The 24,422-nt window shown below is 40.2% G+C and overlaps 2 protein-coding genes across 6 annotated transcripts in view; one reads left to right on the top strand and one right to left on the bottom strand.

The window, feature by feature from the left end:
• The window catches only part of LOC108553069 (elongation of very long chain fatty acids protein 7), a 21,309-nt gene extending 18,908 nt beyond the window's left edge, over positions 1–2,401 (bottom strand). Inside the window, exon 1 of the mRNA XM_017907826.1 lies at positions 1,737–2,401. The gene's annotated coding sequence lies outside the window, so the exon portion shown is untranslated. The remainder of the gene's footprint in view (positions 1–1,736) is intronic.
• The window catches only part of sit (stuck in traffic), a 49,878-nt gene that overhangs the window by 18,418 nt on the left and 7,038 nt on the right, over positions 1–24,422 (top strand). Inside the window, exon 1 of one of the 5 annotated variants that reach the window (XM_017907822.1) lies at positions 7,317–7,386. The exons of 3 other annotated variants lie outside the window; for them this stretch is intronic. The gene's annotated coding sequence lies outside the window, so the exon portion shown is untranslated. Of the gene's footprint in view, positions 1–7,316; positions 7,387–16,672; positions 16,989–24,422 lie in introns of those variants that run through there. One more of the 5 variants, XM_017907821.1, reaches the window with a different exon arrangement.

Raw genomic sequence — 24,422 nt, 5'->3', positions numbered from 1 at the left:
ATTCCTTTCGAATCGTCTAGAGCAAGGATGCGACGTGACACACTTTTGCGTGCCACGGGAAGCGCGTGCCTTTTTTCCACTGTAAACTCATTCGCCTACAATTTTCGAAGCCGATGAAATCAATTGTGGATCGCGAGAAAGCCAGACATCCACGACGAGCCTCCTAGGCTGCCTCCACTACTCTTCCACTTGCAACACGTCGCTGTACTCGCACTGCCATGTTCTTTTTCCTTTTCCACGCAAATGTATCTCAGCGCCGCCTGCACGCCCGATTTTTCTCAGCCGGTTGCATATTGTAACGAGATTTATGGACCTGTTTGCGGCTACCACCAACCGGTCACACGTGATTCGTATCTTTGCTACATTTTCGTCGTTCTTTCCAATATATTTTCTCGCTTGTCTTCACGTTTCTCCTCAGGTTAGTCGTCTTCTTCGACACCCGTCAGGTGTGTACCCTTGGCCAGGCTCAGCATTGAAAATCGAGAAGACATGTCTCTCAGGCTTAAGGTTCAACGGCACTCGCGAAACACTTCTGTGGTTCGAGGTCGGTTCAGTTATGGCGTAGCAGGTTTCGTTGAGCAATTGTGCAGATCGCAAATCGAGTACCTCCCGGTTGGTTCGAGGTCGGTTCAGTTATGGCGTAGCAGGTTTCGTTGAGCAATTGTGCAGATCGCAAATGAAAGATCGCGATCGAGTACCTCCCGAACTCATTGTTTACCGTGCAAATGGCTCAGACGCATCATTCAGGTCGTTCCGAGAGAGTCGCAGAATCCAGTTTACACTTTCGAGGGTACTCATCGGCAGGATTTTTATCGTGAAACGTTGTGGAATGGAGAAAGTCGCTCGTTTAGGACGGGTAATTAGCCGAGGCTTCGAAATTCGATCGGGAACGCGCTCCGCGGGGTGATTTCGCGTCGCGTCTGATCATCTAGGGGCGTATTCTACTTGCGAAAGTAGAAAGGTAGATCATAGTACGCCGATAGCTTATCTTTCTAATTTAACATACTTCTCTGGTCTCTCATTTCGACACTCGCACCTCATCGCCAGTAAGTTCGTCTCGGATAACCGGCAACGTTCGGGGAACGTGTGTTCCATTTTCGACCTCTTCGAGCGGAACGAGTCTCCGATCTGCGCTGTCCAAACCGTGGGCCGTCGATTCGACACGTACAGTTAAACTACTCGTTGCTTTTACGGAACAAAACCGATTCGATCTCGTTCCGAGCATGCTCGAAAGCGTTTTGCAAGGATTTTCGATCGATGCAGACATAAATTTCCCTAAACCGGTTGCGCTCGTTTCGTTAGCCACCGTTGAGGCAGTCGCGCGCGATGAGCACAGGTGCTTGCGCGATCGCGCTTGCGATCGACTCGCTTTCGCGACATTCCCGCTCAAGAATTCATCATCGTTTTCGAGTTCCAGTTTCTTTTATTGCCCTTCTCACGTCAACAGCCGACCAATTAACGTCCAAGGCCAATTGGAAAGTATAACGCGAGCCGTCTTCGAGATCGGGTTGTTTCCTGCGACTTTGCGAGTGAATGGTGGATCGGAATCGGTCGCCGATGCACGTATCGGACCAAGGCCGCTTTTTGCTCGGCCTTCGGAGGGTACTATGGATGTAGGTCGAGTCTGATATCCGAGTTACTCTCTCATTGCACGATGCAAACTCTTTTTGGCACTGGGATGCTCGTTCACTCTTCGCGAGACAACGCGGGTCAGAGCAAGATGGGAACCGGCTTACCTGTTCACCGACGAAAACGACGTCCGCGCTAACGAGTAACAGGCTCCACCTCTGCGTGTCGACCTGGATATCCACCGATTTCCAACTCGTCCAGTGTCCAGTCTCGAATCTCTCGAACGATTGGATCGATGCACCGATCTGCACCGGGACGTTGATGGATCTAATTGGACCAGGTGTCTGTCCGAAAGTGTCGTTTGTCAGGTGAGATCTGCTACAATCTTAGCTTCCGTCGTTTCATCCAATGTATATATGTACCAAGGGGTGGATTGTCTGCTGCGACCTGCTACGATCCAACGTGTCTGTCAAGTTCGGTCTTCCAAAAGGGTTATATATCAGTTGCGATCCGATACGATTCTGTTGATCGGTTGGGTCAAAGATGAAGCTCGAATTGGACACTCGATCACTAGCAGCTGTGCTCTGCAATCGCTGTTCACAAGCTTCCTCCCCTTGGGATGTCACACGTCAGTCACACGCGATCCTCCACGGCCGGGAAGTAACACTCGGACACAGTTCGCGCGTGTGTGTTGGAACGTGTGCTTGCGTGTGCTTGCACGGGAGCACGCGTTCTCGCAACGGCACACGCGTGCCAGTGTGTGTGTGCGATGCGAGTGTGTGCACGCGTCCGCGCGGAAACACATATACAGAAATGTGGGTCCAACGGTCGATGCTGCGTGAATAGTCCGCGCCGGAGCGAACTAGCGGTTTAAGTATTGGTTAAGCAAGTGGGGTTCGGCCGCGCGGCGGCTGGGGTGGGGGCGTGTGGGCCTTAGGTGATCGCCTGAAAATCCCGAGCCACGGGGAGTCAAGGTCTCTTTTCCTACCACGGTCCAAGATGGAGAAAGGGAAGCAGCGTCTCGAGCAGCTACACCCTCCGGCCAAGGTCGTTCTCCGATTCCACGCGTGCCCCGGCCGATCGATCGCGTCTGCGTCGTAGATCGGTCCCAAACCTCGATCGTCCATCTTTCAACTCTTTAGGTCTGTGTTTACTTTTATTTATATATCACGCCCTATTTTCTCCGCCTTCTAATATACTTTACTAGATTTTGGTATTGATGTTCACCGATTCGATGCTCCTTTCGATTGATCTATAGATCGCACCTGCGTCGTGGGTGGGTCCTAAACCTCCACCGTCCATCTTCCAACCCTTTAGTTTCGTGTTTATTTTGATTTATACACCACATCCTATTTTCTATGGCCTCTGGTATACTTCATAACATTTTTGGAATTAATGTTCGCCTATTCCATGCTCGTTTCTATCGATCGATCGCACGTGGGTAGGTCCGAAACCTTGATCTTGCACCTTTGAACCATCGAGTTCTGTGTTTATTTGTATACCCCACCTATTCTTCTTCATGTTTCTTACCATGATGTGTTTGTTTTTCTTTGTTTTGCTCGAAAATTAAAGAAAAATTGAAGGTGATAAGAGGTTAAAAATAAGGAAATTAATTAATCACGTGTTTAGTTCAGTGTGCAACTACTTAGTTTTAATCTAATTATGCGGGTTTTTCTAAAAGCTTGGAGTAAATAGGAAGATATCACTGTGATTATTTTTATTCAACGAACAAACAGCGATTTTTTGGGACAGGTGTCGTTCGAGACATGACGTAGGTGTTGCTGTCAAGCTTAAACGATTGTATTAAAATTCTAAGTTGAAGAAAATATTGTATGTAACACGTATTAATTACAGTCTAGCCGATTGTGGTCGAAGATTATTCAAATATTATTTCATGCTCGCGTCTATCTATTCATCCTAGATCATCCATCAGATATCCTTCGACACTTCTTCGATTAATTTTAGCGCGTGGATGATTTTATAATTTTCTTTACGTGACACCTACCCGTCATATTACGTTCACATCCTCGTGTCTTCTTCTTATTCGTGGAAAACGACGAATCCTCCGATGGGCCTTCCGGATGTAAGAATCAGTCACTACAGTGATAGGGAATACAAGTTACATTAAGTTATGCGATGTATAGCTTTCTCTCGGTTCTGGTGCAACGGATTAAGGTCAGTTTCTGTCAGATCTCAGAAATATTACCGATCATCGTCGGACGATCCTAATTGCGAGATCAATTTATTACCAGAGTGTAACAAAACTAGGATTCGTCAATCGTAATTCGACCCATAAGAATGAATCAATATCAAATACAACTTTCACGCTCGAGTTAATCTTGACAGTCCTGAGTGCGACAGAATATTACGATATCGTACCAAACTTGCACCAATGACTTCGTCCACACTATAGTTTGCTCCGATAAAATTTTTTGATGAAACATCCTGTACTCAAAACTGATCACTTGACTTTTCCATTTTTCTTTTAACACGCTAGGAATTTAGTACTAGGAATTTTTCAATACTTCAATACTTCTCCCATCTACAGATGGGGTACGATCTTCAACCCGGTCGTGATAGGTTTAGTGTCAAACTGATTTATGGATGTAACCTTGCACAATAGAAAGGGAGCCAGGAAATGCTAAATCGATAGAACAACGAACGAATTATGTGACAAGCTGTTGATAGATCATGTTAATAGAACTTCCCGAGTCGAGTTGGAAATTGATTAATTTATTACCGGTGCTTCGCGACGTGTACGTAGACATCGGGTGCGTCAGTTTTCAGCAAAGGGTCATTAAATATCATGGATGGTCACTCCTGTGTGAACATCATCTACCAAAAATCACCTAAAACCAGTATACACACTTAACAAACACACGCAACCAATGGGAGAACACGTACCCACCACTCACGCTTTACACCAACCAATCATGGCACACCCAAACTTATAAAGACACCGATGTCTTTAGACACATAGACCAAGCATAAACTTAACTGACGACTTGGATTCGCTTCGTTATACTTTGCTGAAGTCGGTAAATAGTGTTTCAATCGATCCCACCGATTTGGAATCATTTTGAAACCTTGACGAGGTCTAGATCACTTGAGTTTGTACAGCATCCCCAATCTATCGCATAGCTGGCCTAACTCTGCGGGACTTTTATCGAGAGACTAGGGGTAAGGAGTTAATCTTCTCATAATTACGTACATTCCTAATTATCCTATTGAAACAATTACATTGATCGTAAAAGGTCCAGTGTAAGGACTTCAGATTGAGCTAGTACTCGAGCAACACTTCAAACATTGCCGTGTTGCTAGGCCCGATGATAAGTTATCGGTGGTTATACTCGAAAAGGATAATTAGGTGTGTCAAAAGGCGACTTTCACCGTTCCCGTGAACGTTATTGTTCGGGTTGCTGAGTCGATCTCGATCGATCTCGATCGGCGTGCCACGTGACCGATGGTACGTGACCGGAACAAGGTGGAATGGAAAAGTAGCGGAGCAGAGGGCCAATAAGCCGTCACGACGCTTGTTTTCAGCGGTCATCATTCGCTGAAATGGACACCTGGTGTGTAATTAAATCGTGAGTCGGAATTCCAAGGAACTGGTCGCGCGGGAAGAGATTAGGGAGCTGTTTGTGTTACGCAATCGCGTTAACTATGTCACGGACGTAGAAGAAGCGGCATTAACGTCTGGATGAATTTGAACTTTGCCCACTGAGAACCTGTTCCGAGTTTTGGTTCTCCTATTAGCGATCGACTAGGGAACTTTATACCATAGAGTGTTCTGTTAGGCCACCCGGAGGAACGTATTGCAAAGGCAGTAACGTCTTATGGTACATAATAGATAGGCTATGAAAGGAACCAGTGAGACCTTTCGATCGTTTACAAAGGTGCCATTTTGAGGTCCATTAAATGCCTCTCGGATAATAAACGAAAGTTGTTATATTGCTTGGGTCTCTGGTAAATGTCCGTTAAAGGTTATACATGTGGCTCGTCTTATTCATTTCTAGAGGTTGTGCAAGGTCAGAACAAGGACCTTCGTCGGTCAAATCTTCCTTCCTGGTCTCAGAGTCTTCGTTTTAGTACGTCCTGTTTCGTCATAGCTGCTTTTTCGAGAAGCTTTCGTCATTTTCTCCTGTTTCTGATCATCCTGCTAGAGGAATTTCACGCGTGGCTGGATATTATTCGCGTATCAAGGCTTCGGCTCAGCTTCCGCAACTACGTTACGACCCGTGAGATCTTTGGACATCGATTCTTGACGAGTTTCGTAAAAAGATTGCCGGCCATTCACTTTTTGTCTCGCTGCTAGGACTGGCTACAACTTTTTGACGTAAATCTCGATGGCGTTTGATCGGAAGCGTGTTATTCCTGTACTTTGAACCCTGACAGGGACGTTTCGATCCGATTCCATCTCACCAGCTCGTCAACGCGAGTTCTGTACACTTGGCCACCATTTATTCGATACCTAGCCTAACCCCTGTCCACTCTTTCGGCTTCAAGCTTCAAATTTAAACGCAGGTGTCGTTTTTCATTCGAAATAATTCTCCAAATGCATAAAAATCTCGGCTTCGGCATTGCAATTTTTAATTTCTCATCCATTCGTATATTTTACAGCGGATGTATGTGAAATAATTAATTGAAAATAATAAATGTGAAACCAGCGATTAACGAGAGCCGAAAAATCTTGATTCGAGTTTGGGTTTGTCCCTGACATCGAAGATCGAGTATTTTTGTATGATATCGCGATCTCAGTCGACGATCCACAAAAACAATAGGATTGTTCGTTATAAGAGCTACTCTGGCATACGATTTGCATAAACGTCGATTATAGAATACGTAAAAAGATGCAGATCGAAGAAAAATTCGAAGATTCAGCTGTTTGCATATTTATAAAAATATTCTTATTCTAATATTCAAATCGTTTTTCAAGCCTAACCTCAGTCATAAGCATAAAACAATAGGGGGTACAGAAGAACTTCGTTAGGCTGTATTAATTAGCATGGAGCATAATTTAGTGACTGCTCCAAAAGTAGGGACGTTTAGTAGACTATAAAATCCGCTTCTATTTTTAAAAAAATAAAATTCTTCGTTGTGTTTCATTATTCCTCGCAAAGATTTAAAACAGATTGCTCTAATCACTTAAACATTTTCACTTTCATCGTTTACCTTCTTTCCACGTTCGTTGCAGGATTACAGCAGAGCCCTGTTGCGAAAGACACCCTGTGTAGGCTGATATAATACGGATTACATTTAAAAATTTCTCATAAAAATTTTGTGCCACGGATCTTGTTAATTAAAGCGTTAGATAATAATAGGATACTCGATTTATTAGTGAAAGAACGAGATCGATTTTTATTTCCTATATACGCATTATGTATGCAAATTGCGTTGGTGTGCGTGCTCTTATTTGACGTTCACGTGTTTCATTCTTTTGCATCTCACATTGATCCTTGGATCATTATACGTAACGGTTATGTAGCAGTTTCGATACTGATTTATATTTTCCATGCACTAGCAGCAAAAATTCCAATGCAAATTTATTGTAGTCAAAATAGTCCACGCCTTGTTCCAGTCGCAGATCGAGCATCTGTTTATTGTACTTTGAGAATCGTCTAGTGAATCATTAGCTTCAACGTCACCAGCTTTTACGATCACAGGAAACGGTATGAGACGTTAGGGGAGGAAGAAGAAGCTTATGATTACACAATCATGGAAGATTCATTCCTTAGTTTATACGTAAACGATGGCTCGCATAGATGTTGATCATTGCAGTTTACTGTCGACTGTTGGAAAAATATCGCTGTAAACGAGGTAGTGTGACTTCCAATTTCGATATCGTCTTATTTCAGCAGCGAAACTTAACCACGATTTCACTTCGTTCGCGTTGATTATGATTTAAACTCCGTATAATTATATAATTATAAACTCTAAATACAGCAGATCGTGCTTGTTAGGATAGTTACGCGTGAATGAGTTCTTCGAAAACGAGTCCAGATGCGAACGATAACATTTGTCCATTGCATTTGTCCTGGAATTGATGTATGCGATTCGGTTTTATTAACCGAGTCGTTCAATCGAGGACTCGTTTGGGATTAGGCGTGACAACATTTTTAACGTCGATTGGTGTACATTTATTATACTACTGTATTTTCTTTACGCGCATGGAGAAATTACTTGGCACGAACTGAAAATCAAGTTCACGTTATCTTGCATTCTAATCCTAATCGTACACGCGTGAAAGAAATTGAAGATTATTTGTGTCCTCGTGTTTTTCGTGTCTTCGAGTTACTGCGTGTAAGATTAAGTAATATACAGAGCATCGAGCAGCATAAACATTGCGAAAGAAGTGCTCCGCTCTTGGCTCGATGTGACATGTCCTATGCGTGCGTTGAAGTTCCCAGTCGTGACTATATAGTACAGACACGTTGCCTATAAATGACTACGATGTCACGAGTCATTTTTTCATGATACGGTTCAATTCTTCGTCAGTATAAAATACTTTTCAACCATAATTCCGTAGAAATGCCTTCAAACCAATAAAACATCGGTGATTATTAGAATATTAGTAATTCTAGGTGTACATTTAGTTTGGTAACTTAGAATCTAATTTTTGATCTTTGATCTAACAAAGAAGAGTAAATCTTCAGTAGATCATTATGATTATGCACCTAAATTCGTTGAATCTTCTTCCTTCACTGATAAACTCTGTAGTATTAGAAATTAATTTTATAAAATTCGTGAACAAAGAATCCGAATGATAATCTTTTGACGTTCAGACGTAGAAGATCAAGATAAATACCTGTAAATTATCCAGATTTCCAGATTATCAGATTTTCTTGATCTTCGTTCTCAAGGCTCGAATAACGAGGCAAGTAATAATCTTTTGGTGAGGAAGTTACGTACATTGACCTTTGCCCCGAATCACATAGATTGAATCATCACGTGGCGTGTGTGCGACGAGTTTCAGAGCATCATCGTTAAAGAAAATCGTTTGCTCTGGATATAAAAATTCGTCGAATGTCGGAATTCATTCTCCAGTGGATGTTCTCCTGTCTTCGTGAAGACTGAAACAAGATTCCGTGATTTTTAAGTCACGGTTCCGAGATGGGCGATTTTTAAGCCACTCACGTTCCGACTTCAACAGAGGCTGGCGAGGAAATCCCCACGATCTGATCTTTTTATTCGACAATTTTTATTCGCTGTCCACCTCGCGACGAAAGCTGGTTTCACGACCTACCGCAAATTATAATCTACCCGCGAGAGATCCTCGATATCAAGGGTTCACTCGACCCCGAGTACCTCTAGAGTACCTTCAGAGAACAGAAGCTTCGACGTTACAGCTTTGATTCTATAAATCTTTAGGATGACTTTTACGAGTTCTTCGCGTGTTTGCCGTTTCCGGGGGATATTTTACACGGAATATCGTGATTTGAATTCCGCTCGCGGATCAAGGTCGAGTTTCTTGCAGTCCTTCTCCTCCTTTGTCAGCTGGTACCAACGCTGTAGCGTACCTCGAATTGACTGTTTAAACGGGTTCGCTGTCTAGTCGTTGATTACTTAACCGCGTGCTTGCTTACTGAACCTGTTGAGAGAATATTAAACAGTGTCATGAACGTTTATTGTACTTCCAGCAACCTTTCGAACTTCCCTTTTCGTACCTTCATGGCTTCCATATTAATATCACATCCTCGTATAATCCTCCCATGAATTCAGGGGTGGACTTTTCATATGGCATTCGTTGGCAGCATTCGCTTTCATGTGGCAACGATAAATCTACTAAGACTGGTCAAATAGATGGAACAATGATTGGGGAAGAATATCAGAGAAAATGAAATCAAAAATTATTATGCTAACGCGTATATGATAACGTCGAAGGTGGAAATTTGTAATAAACAATTGGGAAAAAGTTTAAGCTATATTAGGTTTATTTAGGTTATTTAATGTATATTAAATTCATTTCATAACAGGTTAACGCATCTAGATTAAATTCTTCCGTGAATATTTACATCGAAGGAACGATTTCTGGAATAATTTGTTAATTAGTGCATTTATTGTACTTATTTAGAACCGGATAACGATTATGATGATCATAATTCGTTTAGGAAATCCATATCTAAATTCTTGCAAACACGTGTCTCATCAATTACTGTTTTATGTCTTCTTATTGTCATTTTCTTTTTGTTTCATATGTTTCTGTGTACCTTATATTGTATTTATATTTTCTCCTATACGTTAATAGGGATCTCCCTCTTTTAATGAATAAATAAATAAGTAAATTATTAATCAAACAGCTATGACAAGCGTGGAAGCAAGAGACCGTCCAATTAATTGTATTATTTTCGTGTTTAACGTATCGTACGATATCTTATCTCATTTACCTCAGCAAGTAGTTCTCCAGTAGTTCTTTTTTCTAATCACGTTTTACCATATTTTATCGGATGTTCGACCGCGTCTTGCACCTCCTTCATGAAACAGGAATTCCTCTCGAGATAGACGTTATCTATTAGAAACTGTCTACGAAATGCCTGCAGGTGATCCTCTTTTTGTCACGTCGCTGTCTGCGTACTATTACTACGGAATAAGATAATTAAAAGAACATTTGAAAGGATCAGCTCGAGTTATCTGCTTTTCTTTCTTGCTCAACTTCGATAGATGGCATTTCCTCCGTATCGTTCCGAGCCAGTTCCAAGATATTCTCGATTGTTAACAATGCCAAGCCTAATTACACTGCATTAGAGTGTAGGCAATGCACGTCATTGTACCATCGTCACAGCTGGTTCTTCGAACGAACAAAAATTCGTTTGCTTATTCAGACTCGTAAACAAATCCTGCTCTTTCTTCATCCTCATCTTGCTCGCAGTCGTTTCGCAGTTTTTGCACGATCCCAGCCTTCTCCGCGGTTGTTGCTCGACGCAGGAGTACAATCGGGATTAAGTCGACGTAAATGTCGACAATTTAAAACGCGTAACGCGACTGAACGCGATAGAGATCTACTCGTGTTGTACAGGCAAGACAGGTGGACAGTTGCGATCTGATATATGACTCGATTACAGCCTCTGTAATTCATGCAGCTTTGGGAGACTCTGGATTCAGCGTGATGCTCTCGCGGTTTTTCTCTGCTTGGTTTATCCCACGAAATTTCCAGATTTTTATTTATTCGCTCATCGAATCGTGCATTCGTGGTTCTTCTTCACGGTCAGTTCGTTCGTGGTGTGACGACGTTTGTACAAGTACAGTGATACATATTTCGTCGTCAGTTGTTCAGCGAGGAACAGTCGAGTCACTGTGTTGGAGTTTTTTCGAAGGAATGACCTGCACGTGTTGCGTAATTTGTAATTTTTATCGGGGAAATGGAAAAGTTAAATAAGACAAACTGCTGCGACACGACAGGTGATCCGAGGTAAAAAGATAGGGCAAATTGCGACCCAAAGATTAAATCGTTGACGCAGAACTGGATGAAGAAGAGTCGTTTTCTTCTTAACTGAACTGATTCACTAATCTTTGCTCCGAGTGGAAGTTTTTAATTTTTGTTCTGGATCGTAAATCTTTCCTTTTTGCTAGAAAAGAATGAGATTATGGTGATAATTGAATCGAGAAGATAGAAAACTGTTCTACTTTAAAAATAATAGCCATTGGTAATGAATGAGTTCTGAGCGAAAGAACGCGATAGAATAGAACGCCTGGCGAACTGCAACCGGTCTGTGTCGGTAGTTAGTATGAAATTTAACGTGTTGCGTTACCTTTGGTCGATTTCAGTAAGAAATTTATTATCCTGGAGTGCTAGAAATTTCTAGATATGTTCATAAATTGTTGCTTATTTCTCAATTACAAAAGTTGCAAATCTCGCGAAGATTAATAATTTAACTAACTTTAAATGAATTTGATTAATCAATTAATGAGTAAAGGAAACAATTTTTTAATAGTTGTACTATGTTTTTAATGGTTTTAGTTTTATAGAGAGATATACATATTTAAAAAAAGTATATAAGAAATATGTAAAAATATTTTAATTAAATAACAAGTAGGTGTCAGTCAACGCAAGGTTTGTTATTCAACGAATTAAATAGATTTCATTAGAAACATTGGTGTGCTAAATTTTTTCCTCGAATTCGTAAACACTATTGGTTCATCGTCACTAGGAAAATTGATCGTTTGTCAAACATGCGCGACTTTTTACAATTCCAACTCGTCGCATCTTCTTTTTTGTCTAAAACAAACGCGCGAAGAAGATGAGAAACATGAGAAAAACTCATTGATAATTATACGTTAACAAGTAAACTACTGGTAAACAAATTACTCGACAGTATACGCGGTAGTGCGGATCCCATAAGCATCTACGTGTGACATGACAAAGCAACTTATCATTTCGACCTTAATCACCTATCGATGCCACTTTCAGAGCAGCGTATGTCTATTTAATTATTTTCCTGTTAATTGTTTTCTTCGTTGCCAGTTTTTTGACTTTTGTTTTGCGCTGCCACGTAAATATCAGTCGATCATTTTTTGAAGAAAACATGGAGACTAATGTCCACCTCGTCTAGTAACTGCTTCGTTTGGAAAGATTCTGCATGCTTACATGTTACGATACAAATACATTCTGACGTGAATGTAATGGCAAACGTAAATTGCAGCTTTCAACTGACATAATTGCAAAAACGGTATTACATCCCGTAACAAATTTCCATGTACTTTCCATCTTTTTTGCCATGTTTCTCTGTCACATCTGGAAGAGAAGAAGACTACATGAATAATGAACATTTAGAGCTGTGACGTTCGGTAATTTACAATTGAATAAGCAGAGAGAAATGCTTCGTGTATCTGAAAAGAATTTACATTACGAAGACATTTGTTAATCTAGGAAATGCGTTTCAGACCGTTATTTCGTTTTCTTCTTTTATAATAGTATAATCGTTTCCATTTTTAATTGTACAGAAATTATGGCCGATTGTGAGACGAAAAAGCAGCACGAAGTCTCGGTTGTAACAACGAAACATTTCTTGATTATCCAACATTTCCTTCTTTTCGCTTTATTCACTTGCCATCGCATTTCTTCCTCTCCCAGTTGCTGTTATGTATTTTCCTCCGGTTACTATGCATAACGTTGCATAATTTACTCGTTTACGAAAACAATATCTGTTGTCCTAGTACGTATTAATGAAAGAAAATTGTTAGGTAATTTTATTTTATCTCGATATATTACTGTCATTGTTATAAAAAACTTACTTATTGATCACTATCTTTTATCGTGGGAAGTATTTTCATAATGATTCACGACTTGATTTAATTAAACTAGTTGGAAGTCGTGAACGTAGTAGAAATTAACATGATCGGGGGAATAGATATATATTTTGACGTGTTGAGACATAGATTTATGTATTCTTGATTAAGTTTGCATATCGCTGTATGAAAAACTAACAGAGTCTCGTTTTCTTCATTACTCTTAAATGGTATAAGTTATTTTTGCATTTTGATTCCATTATTATAGATCTCTTCCTTTAGATTTCGAATTTTTAATACATAATTCGGATGTAACTATTGTATCATATATGTTCCATAAGTGCAACATCTCCGTACAAATCTATAAAATATGTCCAGATAACTAATTCCTGCAATTCTATGTGTCAGTAAAATGTAAAAAAGTTTGTAAGGTTAAGTGTTAACACACCCGCCGAAGTTACATTATTCATGTTTGCTTTTATAAACTTTGTGGAAGCTAGTGACTTTTTGAGATTTTCCACAATTACGCATCGCGAATGTCTTTCACGAAACCGCTTGTTTCATTCAAGTGTTATCGTAAGAAGCATCTGTATACTCAACGTAATTTACATTGACTTCCATCTTAAAAGTTTGTTCCAAACTTAGTAAATATTTTTAGAATTTTCTATGCGAATATTCATAGGAATATATATCTATAGATAAACGAATATAGACATGAATTGTTTTACATTAACATGTCTAATAGATAATCAAAACGGAGTTCCATCTGTTCTGCTTCGTTTGTTTTGGAAACATTCAGCCGGATTTTTTATTATTTAAAGCATCTCGCATAAAATTTCCATTAATTGCTTATCAACTGTGTATTTTGCATTAACAATTGTACCGTATTGTGCAAAATATGCAAATTCAGGCAAGAAATATTTTTAGAGAAATAGTTGCTCGTCATCGTAAGACGATGCCATTATTTTGTATCCGTCCATTGTGTTTCGTTATAATCCATAAGCCTACGAACAAAAACATCGAATTATTGCGTGGTTGAAACTCAAAAATCCCCACAGTCTATTAGTTTCTTGATCAGCAATTCATTCTTCTTTCAGAACCATTTCGATTTTGCAACGGAAACTTCACGGCTGAATAGCTTTCGAACATAAGGCTAAGCTTACAACCAGACTGAATGACTGTAGTGACTCGACTATGGGGATACACTTTCAGGTTCAATTTAGAGATTAACCTTGATTGCAATTCTTGTTGGCTCATGCAGTAAATTACATCTGTTTGTACCCATATTTCATACTTACGTCTGAGAACATGATTCACAGAATAATAGAAGCAAGAGACAGCATAACTACTCGAGAACTGATATACGTCTTCGTCTCGTCTCTCGATATTCGCGCCTCCGTTTTATATGGTTATTGATATTAATTGGAGGTATCGCGCAGGCGCGAGGCGTTTGTTGTATTTGCAATAGGCACGCGTCGGCTCAATGGTTGCAAAATCAAAGGGAGAGCCGATCGTCGGTAGCGGCGGCAAACCTCTTGCTAAATACATCCGGACCCCTGCCCTCTGTCTCCCCGTCGTCATATTTTCCTCGATCTTCGTCTCACCGAGTTCCGACGAACACGAAGAAAGCTCGACGAGCCGACGAAATTGCAAAACTCGCCACAAATCGTCGTAGACAACTACAGTGAAGTTGGTTTTCAACGAGTGCTATTACACGCGTGACCGATTGGCTGCGCGATCCTCTTCTAAACGGCAGTCTTGGCCAATCACGGCACCAAGTTCCGCAGCGCGATTGTTTACCCGGCTAACGTACGAGTTTGCAGGCTTAACCTCTCTCGCTTGTTTGAAATACCACTCTTGCTGTTTTGGGAAGTATCTGTGAGGAAAGAAAGTTTGAAGTGCAGTGTTTTATATAGTTTGGTCAATTAGCTTTGTTTGTTGATTGATAGCCGTGAACTGTGATTGAGAAAATGCACGACAAGAGGAGATGTATGAAATTAATGGTTCGCGTGAGTGGTAGTCAGGTTAGTGCATTATTCAAACCTCGTTGTTTTGAGAAAGACACAAGCAGGTAAGGAGAATCGAGAGAAAAGTGAATGATATATGGTACTTTTTCCCCGTTTACATAGGAATTGTTCTATTGTCATCGAGAAAATTTTAACACAGGAACGACGCTGGCAATTTCGTAAAGGTTATCACGTGATCACGTTGACCTATATTCGATGTTTATCGACGGTAGAGGCGTACAAGTACAACGAAAATTAATACCATTTTTCGATCGAATGTCGATTGAGAAGAAAATAATTTCGTTTCAAAATTAGCCGTCTTGGATATTTCTAATATCGAATGAAGTGTATCGTCATGGTTTTATGCGACAACAGATATCGGAAAAAGGCGGTAAAATCGAAAGTTTTAGAAGACGAGATAAAAAGTTTATATCACTGGTAATTGTTTACATGATACAAATTTTACGATTATAATTGCGTCATTAAGGTAGGGACAAAAAAGTACACCTCGATTTATCATTTATTTATTGTTTTATCATTTTTTTTTTATTTTAAGATCCATCATGGATGATAGAGCATTTTATAAACATTTATATTTCACGATTTCTCTGTTGACCTTAATAAGGCAATCACCGATCTCTTTTTCTTGCCCTTTCTCTTGGACAACTGCGCGTCGATCAAGGTCCGAAAAGGACACGAACGTTGAAGGTATGAAGCACAGGGGTAAATGACACATGGGATTCAACGATTTCTCGCCGTCTCCTTTCACGATCCTTTTTGAAAGACTTCAACCGACTCGCGTAATCGTTTCCCTACGATCATGCTGTCATCATAGCAACATCTTCGAAACGACTATGAGTATAATAATTACTTTTGTTTGATCGAAAATTTGAGCACTCAAATTGAAGTAGTTTTAATGCCAATTAAAACGTCTTTATAGCCAGTGACGACATAACTAGACAACTGTAAAGGGAGATCCCGCTGATAGGAGTGGCCCGTCTACGATGTATGGTGAATCATTCGTGACCAGGTCATAGCTTTCATCGTTCGAGGGTTGCAGAAGTTGTTACCTGATGGGAAAATTAAGCAATTTGATAATTCAAGCGTTTGCTTATACTAAGCGATCTTTACTTGTCCTCGACTGTCACATTTCATCTAAGCAACCCTGTCTAGTCGCACTGAGAAGCTTTATGTAATAGCAATCATGATTATTCAATAGAAATAGGACTTTAGAGTAATGGATTCTCATTTATACTCTCGTTCAATGTCTCAATCATGACAGAAAACATCATCTACGTTCCGTGCTATCATGGCTACCCATCCTTGATGCCAAGCACCATCAAGTTTGCTCCACATCTGTCCTCTCGTCACCGTTGCATTTCCTGTATGACTGCTGAAAGTAAGTTCAAAATCGGACAAATTGTTATCCATTAGTTTTTCTTGCCTTACCTCTTCTGTTGAAACATCGAATTCAACATTAACCAGAATTAAATTATCTACTATTTTCCATTCAGTTACCACTCAAGATTGTTGCAAATTGCTCCATGCGACTAATTCGATGTTAACCGTCTATCCTCCGCTTTTGCGAAATCGATGACGCACAGAAGTCGCGACTTAGCCGAAATCGACAGTTTCCTGCGATCGATACTGCATCATTTGCGTCGCACGAACAACCAGGACAACCGGGTCAACCGGAAAATCGTCCAAAAATCGCCGAAAAAATATCTTATTCCCCACCAATTGATTCTGTGTTCAAGCTTATCGTGGGGTTTGATACCCCACTTCTGGCAGCTTTTCCTACTCCCATGTAGGTAGAAAGTAACGGCTGCGTGGCACGATTGAATCGGTCCTCTCAGTTCATCAGGAACGTCGGAACGCGCGAGATCGAGGGTCGTCGTGGTGTTTCCTGATTCACAACGTGTGCACACATACACACACACATACACACGCACACGAACACATACCGATTCAATCTGCGCCTAACTGCATTATCGATTCGAAGCTGGAATCGCGACAGATTGTTTACCGTCTTCGATAATTGGTAGTGTTTAACTCCAGGAGAGAAGTTAACTCACGGTACTCTCTCTGGGTTGGTCGTAAACAGACGTAGAGAAACAAACGATTCGTTGATCGACGATGGTGCTGTGACCTGGATCCTCATACGATTATCCGTGAGATAATTCATCTTTGGTAAGAATATGTAAATTTGCAATGTTTTTATGCGATATTATTCTTCAGCTATTGGGGGTTGAATTATGTCTCAAAGAAATTTGTTGCATCTTTGTCCCGTTTTGGTTAAAGATCGTAGTAGCAAATTTGGTACACTTGTAGCTCATACTTGGATGTTTTGATCAGAGTCGTAGAAAGGATGATAGTTTCATATTTTGAGGAACACACCAAGGAATTAGAATATCAGGTGAAATGCATCTCACATTTTATTATTATTATACATTTTCAAAGGAGGAAGGAAAGTTGTAGCAAGCGCTAATTAGCCGAGTCCTACAAACGTTAGTCCAACATAATTTCTATGGAAGTATGTTTCCCGGAAGTATTAGGTTTTCATAATGTCCACGAAGAGATCGATGAAAGAAATGAAAATATCACAGATTTCCTATCGACGATCGTTCAACGATACTCCGAGTCTTCAAGCGGAAGTGTCCTTGGAAGGTTCTTTTGAGATGCAACTGATTCTTATTGCAGTTCTTCAACCGGTCTTTCTCCCTATCGCAACACTTGACACGATTTCCTGCGATCTCGCCGACCGGTTCTCCCTGCATTTCATTGGTCGTTCTTCTCCGTAATCCCGTTACTACGAAATTGATATTTCACTATGCAACCAGTGAGAAAGGAACTTTTTAACGAGTCCGGGAACTGTATCCCTTTACCGTTGTTTCATGCAACCGTGAACTTCAAGAGAGACCTAGTTTCTCATACATTGTATTCCCTCTTTTATCTCCTAGATAAACATAATTTGATATCTCTGGCATGGAAAGTATTTATTTCTCATCCTTGAAGATCGATTACGTCATAATACCTAATTTACATCACAATTATTCCTCTCTCTCTCTCTCTCTCTCTCTTAAGTTTCAGAGTGGACCTAGGACGCACTATAAAGATCACGATTCGACGAGGTTTCCTTCCGTTCCATCAACTGGTATCCCTATTTCCCGCAACGTTTGTCCGTACGAATCGAAGTCAATTCTCCACGGGTGAACGACCAGCATTCTAACTAGAAATCTAGTTACGCGACGTATGTTGCAGTTTCACTCTAACTTGTACGCCGCAACACATATCTAAGCTCGAGACGTATCTATAGGGCTGTCTCTTGATCTCGGCACTGCGTTCTCCGCGTGACTCGAACCAGCACCAAGTCATCGAGAATTTCCGCGTCTCGACCGGAAAGGCGCAGTTGTTCTTCAGCTCGTCGCTGGCTTCCCGAGGTATCTTTCATGGTAAAAGAGTTGGATGCGCTGAGCCAAGCCAATTACTCGCCATCTCCATTAAACCACGTATCGGGGAACCGAATTTTTCTTTAACTCGACGTGTTACTAGCGAAGACGAAATATGTTCGTACGCAGGTACATTAATCAAGGTCGAACGAATCGTGTAGGTATCATGTAGAGTTACGTAAGCGTGAAAGTGCAAGAGCACGATGGAAAGAGATCAATGCTCCCTCCTTGATAGACTTGTAATTTTCCCTGATTTTTTGCTGGAATTTCGTTCTTGCAACGAGATTTCATCGAAAAAAGATAATAGCTTGGTCGAGACTCCAGCTGTAGTCGAAAGTTCGATGGTTCATGTTGAAATGCCAAGGAGACATCGGAGGCATCACGAAATTTCTGATTCCCACATTCTTGGATAATGATTTCTCATATTAGGATTTTGCGAAGCTTGGCTATATCTCGAATAGTTCTTCTGACTCGTGTATGCTTTCTATATGTTTGTATTTATCATAATTGCGAGGTTTATTTACTCTCGTTGGTCCGTGTAGAGTTAAGTTTCGCTTAGAAAGTGCTAGTTCAGATCTTGACCTTTCGTCGTGAAATCTGGAGTATCACGATGTTTGACTTTCTCACTTTACTCTTTTAGCGTTATTTTCATATACTGTCGCTCCAGAAGTTTCGTTCAAATGAAAATACAAGCGTCATAAGTAGACTCTGGAAGGTTTCTTTGTTAAACTTTCGATTCTCGTAATTCTTTTTCGCCAAGCTGGATTTTCGCATTCATTATAGATTTCACTCGTGTCTGGTTTTTAACCAACTTCATCTGACGCAGTTCGTGACAGCAAACAAGCAGCTTCTTTTGTGAAAATTTCCATCTCATTCGCTAATTGATTACCGGTTTTGGAATTCTTTCTTCCATCGTAGTATGTGACTCACGAAATTTTTGATCGTCGAATGAATTTTCCTCGAGCGATAATTCAATGGTCCTGTTTTCGCGTGGAGGAAATCTTGTTTGCAAATCATCGTTAATGGCCATTACCATTGACGTAACGCCTGAGATGCGTCGTATTCAATGACAATAATTAGATGTTATTAATTTATTTATATAAGCGGTGTAAAAAGACAGGAATTTTCTCGATGTATAAACAACATTATTAATTCTTTCGCTTATTTCTTTTATATCATTACGTGTATTAATATATTAACAAATTACCATTTTGTTTACCTAACAGTATTTTGTGATTGAAATGAAACCACTGAAATATTATTTGTTCTTAAATTAATGATTATAAAACAAATATTACTGGCCTCGTGTCAAAATATTTATAACATCGAAGAAACGTTGCCTCTGTTTCGAAATGAGAACAGGAATGGGATAGGAGGAAGGGGCTAAATGCTTAACAGTTTTCGGTTGTGATTTCACATTTCACACTTTCCAATGAACGTGCAAGCCATTGCATCGTCGATATTACGAGTTCGCATTAAAATAATACCCGCTACTTCCACTTTAAATTGTTCGGAAATAGTGTGAGTTGTAGCTTACCATCTTCGTCGCTTTACAGAGAAAAGAGAGATTGAAGCGAGTTACAGGAAAACGAAGATAATGAATCTTCACCACAAAGTAGCAGTTGGACTGTTCAATATTTCGCGTAACGTTTCGTAAGCATTGCCAACGAGATTATGAAACGTTGCTAGATAAATCCTCGACGTGCACAACGTTAAAATTTTCAAATAATTTTCGAATAATTCTCCAACTATATTTTTATCGAAATTATTTTTAATATTACTCTTTGTCCGTATCTTCTATTTTCTTTCATTTTTGGCTCATTATCGTGTAGTCATTATGAAGCTCTACAGGGATTTGTTATTTAATATCCGCCGTTTTTACATGTTGAGGCATTTGCGTTAACGGGCCTAGATATATAAATCAAGTGAAAAATTTCACTTCTGCGTTGGTTAACGTAATAACCAAGTGAAGGTTTTAGGAAGTGAAAGAGCCCAGAGTAGGAACAGAAGCAATGACTGGCATTAGAGAGAGACCTTGCTCTGCTCGATTTATCCATTCAAACAAAGTCACGGAATAAATGTTATGCAGTGTGACATTGCTACACTTTGTGCCTTCTTCATTCATTTCAATTCTGGCTAATCCAGACCTTCAAAGGTTTTCAGTGAATGTAGACCGGAACCTTTTGATCACATGTGCATTTAGAATGTAGTAAATGCAAGGTGAGGTTTATTCAAAATGATTTGAATTAATTTCAGATGTGGGTCAGGTCAACAGTTTCTTGATATTAGGAACTCCGACTTATAAATGTGTACTTAAGTATGCTAGGCATAAATAAGAATAATTAAAGTGGTATCACTCCAATCAAAACGTATAATTTCTATCTCGATAGGCGTCGAAGTTAATTTCTCCAAAAGTAGCTATGGATTCTTAATGACTGCAAAAAGAAAGCCATAATGATCAATAATTAGCAATAAAATTTGACCTTAATTTTATTAAAATTACCTGTATGTTTCCGGCAATTGCAAAATCAAATCTGAAATTAGCCACTGTAATTAATTCGGTATTTCCAGTATTATCTTTCAAGGATATGATATAATAATTTTAAATTATAAACTAATCGAAACTGAAATTTAAATAGAATAGAATTGAAATTGTTTTCGTAAGACAGCGTGCATAACCTGGAATAATCTTCATTTGCGAATAATTTAAGCAAAGCCTCCAATTAAACAAGATTCCTCGCACGGACAACACATAAATTGTTTCTATAGGCTTCCTACTTTCTCGCGAGGTTGTCATCGAGCTTTCGGTCATTGATCACGATCAAAGCCGGCTGCTTGCGCAACAATCGAATTTCGCCTAGCCAGCCGCCATGTTTTTATACCCTTACCTCACTGCCAATGGCACTCAATGCATTCGCGCTTTCCGCGCGTGCGCACTCATGGGATTGTCTTCCGCGCGAACATCGTTTGTAAAATAGCTGAGAAGAAGAAAGCGTGGCGGACGTGTCACTTCAGGGGTGATGTACCGCTTCATCGATTAAAACTTTTTTCTTTCTTTTTATTATTTGGTTCTAGGAGTTGGACGAGTGCTGTTTGTAAGCGCTTATTGAAAGGTGTCATCGAGGTTATGTTAATCTCCCTGTACTACGACGCAATTATGATAAAGTGTAGATTGGTAAAGCATTATTAATTATACATTCATTTCGTTTACGATAAAGTTGTAAATGCTTTTAGGACTTATACAAACGCTGTATCGTCATGTGGTCCGGTATTAAAAATCCATAAGAAGCTAGATTTGTCATATATCTATATAAGGGGTTAACTAAAGACCCATTTATAAATCAACCACTTCCTATGGGTGAGTGTTATTAATCGGTATATTTTTTTGTCTGTAGGTTATTAATTAGAATAAAATATTTTGATTTTAGTGTTGGCAAGTCTGATCTTCGATTACGATGAGCTACTAGTAAATAGGTTAGTTTACTCGACCGTGTAGTGGAAAGACGAGACTACACTTTATTACTCTCGAAGAGTATCTGTGTTTATTCACTTTAGAGTATTTATAGTACAATGGGTTGTTTGAAATAAGAACAATCTTGAGAGTGAATGTGGTTAAGATACGTATATTGCATTTACATATAATAGATAGTTGGAGAGGGGCAAATTATTCGTTGGTAGTGTAGTAACGTTCGAGTGCCGCTAAGTAATGTAAGATCGAGTAATTTTCGTATTAAAAATAGGAATTCGAAGCGTGTAACCCTTAAAATATTGCGTCTCGTTCGATACGTCGAATTAGTCATTCTCGAGATGGATAAATCCGAGCGTGCAGTTGCATTGCAAGTCTTCTTGTTTACTTTCGAGCTGCGTTGGAGGCATGAGCATAGGAAATTGGTCGTTTGTATACATGGAATCTCGTTTGTTTCCCCGAGATGCCTGCAAGACGTACGATCGAGGGTCAAATGAGGGATCGCAATTGTCATGCGGTGGTTCGATCGAGATTCACCTGAGAATGAAACGAAGCATGTCTGCCAGGGTTGATATATTTCCGAGGTAAATCCTTTGAGACGTGTTTACCTGACGAACAAGGATAAATAAATTGTATTTTTCTTAGCAATTTTCGCTCGCAACTTTACGTAGAAGGACAGCGCACGCGCCAAAGTGACGAATCTGATAGAATTTCAAGTTTTGTAAACCTGAAAATTCCGAAAGACCATACATGGTCTCTCATTCTTTACATATACATACATATACAATAAAAATGCTCAAGAGGTTAGGTTACATATTTTAGACCAGTTTTCGACTGGACCACACCAGTAGCAGATTTAGTCGTCAAGATCTCGAAAGCATTATAAATTTTTAGGGCCTTATTGAAATAATTCTTTTCGTCTAGTCCGACAGCTTTGATCTCACTGAAAAGTAGAATTCTAAAATATGGAATATTCAATTATAAAATATTATATTCTTCTGTGTATATTACTGTCATACAGGTTCTCAGGCGACTGTTTGTATATCTATAAAGTCACCATTAGCCATCCTTTCTCTAAATATTTCTTCTTTCATCTCATGTATTCAAAATTAGACACTTCGATGTTATCAGTCTTCGACGTGACTTCGTAACATTGTCGCAACTTTGCCAGATGTACACATTCATCGTCGTCAATCGTCGTCATTGCAAGAGGCTATATTGTGCGTCTCAGGAATAAGCTTACGAAATCGGGGAGAAGATAAATAGCGAAGCGTCGTAAAACGTGGACACGGCGAAGCAGAAAGCTAAACGATTTCCTACGTGATCTAAATTCTTGGAATCCATAGACCATAACCGAGCGTCGTCGCTTCGGAAAACGTGTTTTGGTCTGCAGGAATCTCGCGGCTGCTTTATGCGCGCGCAGTCAGCTGATCCACCGTGGCGCTGGCATTGCCGCGGCCGCGCGAGAAACTACAAAAGCAAGAGAGAAAGGTGCGTGGATCGCGGTTACGAATTTCCATTTCGCGCTCTTTGGCTTGGCGACCGCAAATTTTCGAAACGTAAACCGATTTCGTTTAATCGAAGTGCACGTATCTTTGCTGAGGGTTCTGTACCTAACTTCGTAGAATGAGTCATACACGAGGATATCATTAAGCGGCACAAAGAGAAGATTTCTTCGCAACCGGTAAATTTTTACGAATGCAAAACTGTTCCAAGCTCACTTGAATGCGAATGAGCGAGTGATTTTAACTTGTGTTTACATCGCGGAATAATAATGCCACGGTGCGTAATATGCAGTTTTTAACCACGTCACACGTCCCAAAGACGTTGTTTCTAGGAACCACTTACAAGGAGACGGCAAGGCCTTCGGGTCACCGATTTAGTTCAAATTTTGCAGGATGATAGATTTAGTTCTCCTGAGTTAGTTCCAAAAATATTTACGTCGGTTTAAATTTATATCCACGATTTTGAGTCATCCTGTATACATTCCACTGTGCGAGCTATCAGACACCTAGAAACTCGTGCTCAATTTCTCCCCAATCTTCGCTTTCTAGATCGACTAACACGAAGATTGAGATGAACCGAGCGTACCAAGTTCAAGTATCGAGTACATGTCAATGGGTTAATATACACGCCTTCTATGGAACGTGGGTAGCAGCAGATTCGAAGCTGAGGACACGACGTCCGCGATTGCCAGGTCGCGGTTTACCGATACCTCATGGAGAACCGGTTCCTGCGCCCTCAGAGTTGTCATGTGACACAGAAACGTGACGGGAGGATGAGTCGGTGCTATGCTGGTGGCACACATTTTGCCGCCGTTCTCCATAGCAGAATGCAACACACGTACAACGCACTTCCCTTATTCATTGATCTCTGCATCGATTTGTCTTGTCGCAATCGAGTTTCCTCTTCTGTAATCGTAGTCAATCCCAAGCTTCGACATGACGTGGTAGCTTCTAGTCACACGTCTACTTGCTCGTTCCTTATATTCGATCGTGCAAGTCGTATGTAGTGAGAGGAAATGGCAAAGATTTACGAGGTGTCTTCATTTATCATTTATCATCAATCCTAGCTGTATCTTTTTACGAATCTTTGATAGAGTGTTGCAATTCTATTTCTCTACGGCGATAGTAACATCCTGTATTGCACTAATAATACCGATTATCACTATGTAGGTGTCATCCCACGGATCTCGTAAATTATACACGA

This window comes from Eufriesea mexicana, unplaced genomic scaffold (assembly GCF_001483705.2).
Source record: "Eufriesea mexicana isolate 0111107269 unplaced genomic scaffold, ASM148370v2 scaffold9187, whole genome shotgun sequence".
Lineage (NCBI taxonomy): Eukaryota > Metazoa > Arthropoda > Insecta > Hymenoptera > Apidae > Eufriesea > Eufriesea mexicana.
This window is presented reverse-complemented; position numbering and strand designations above follow the sequence as displayed.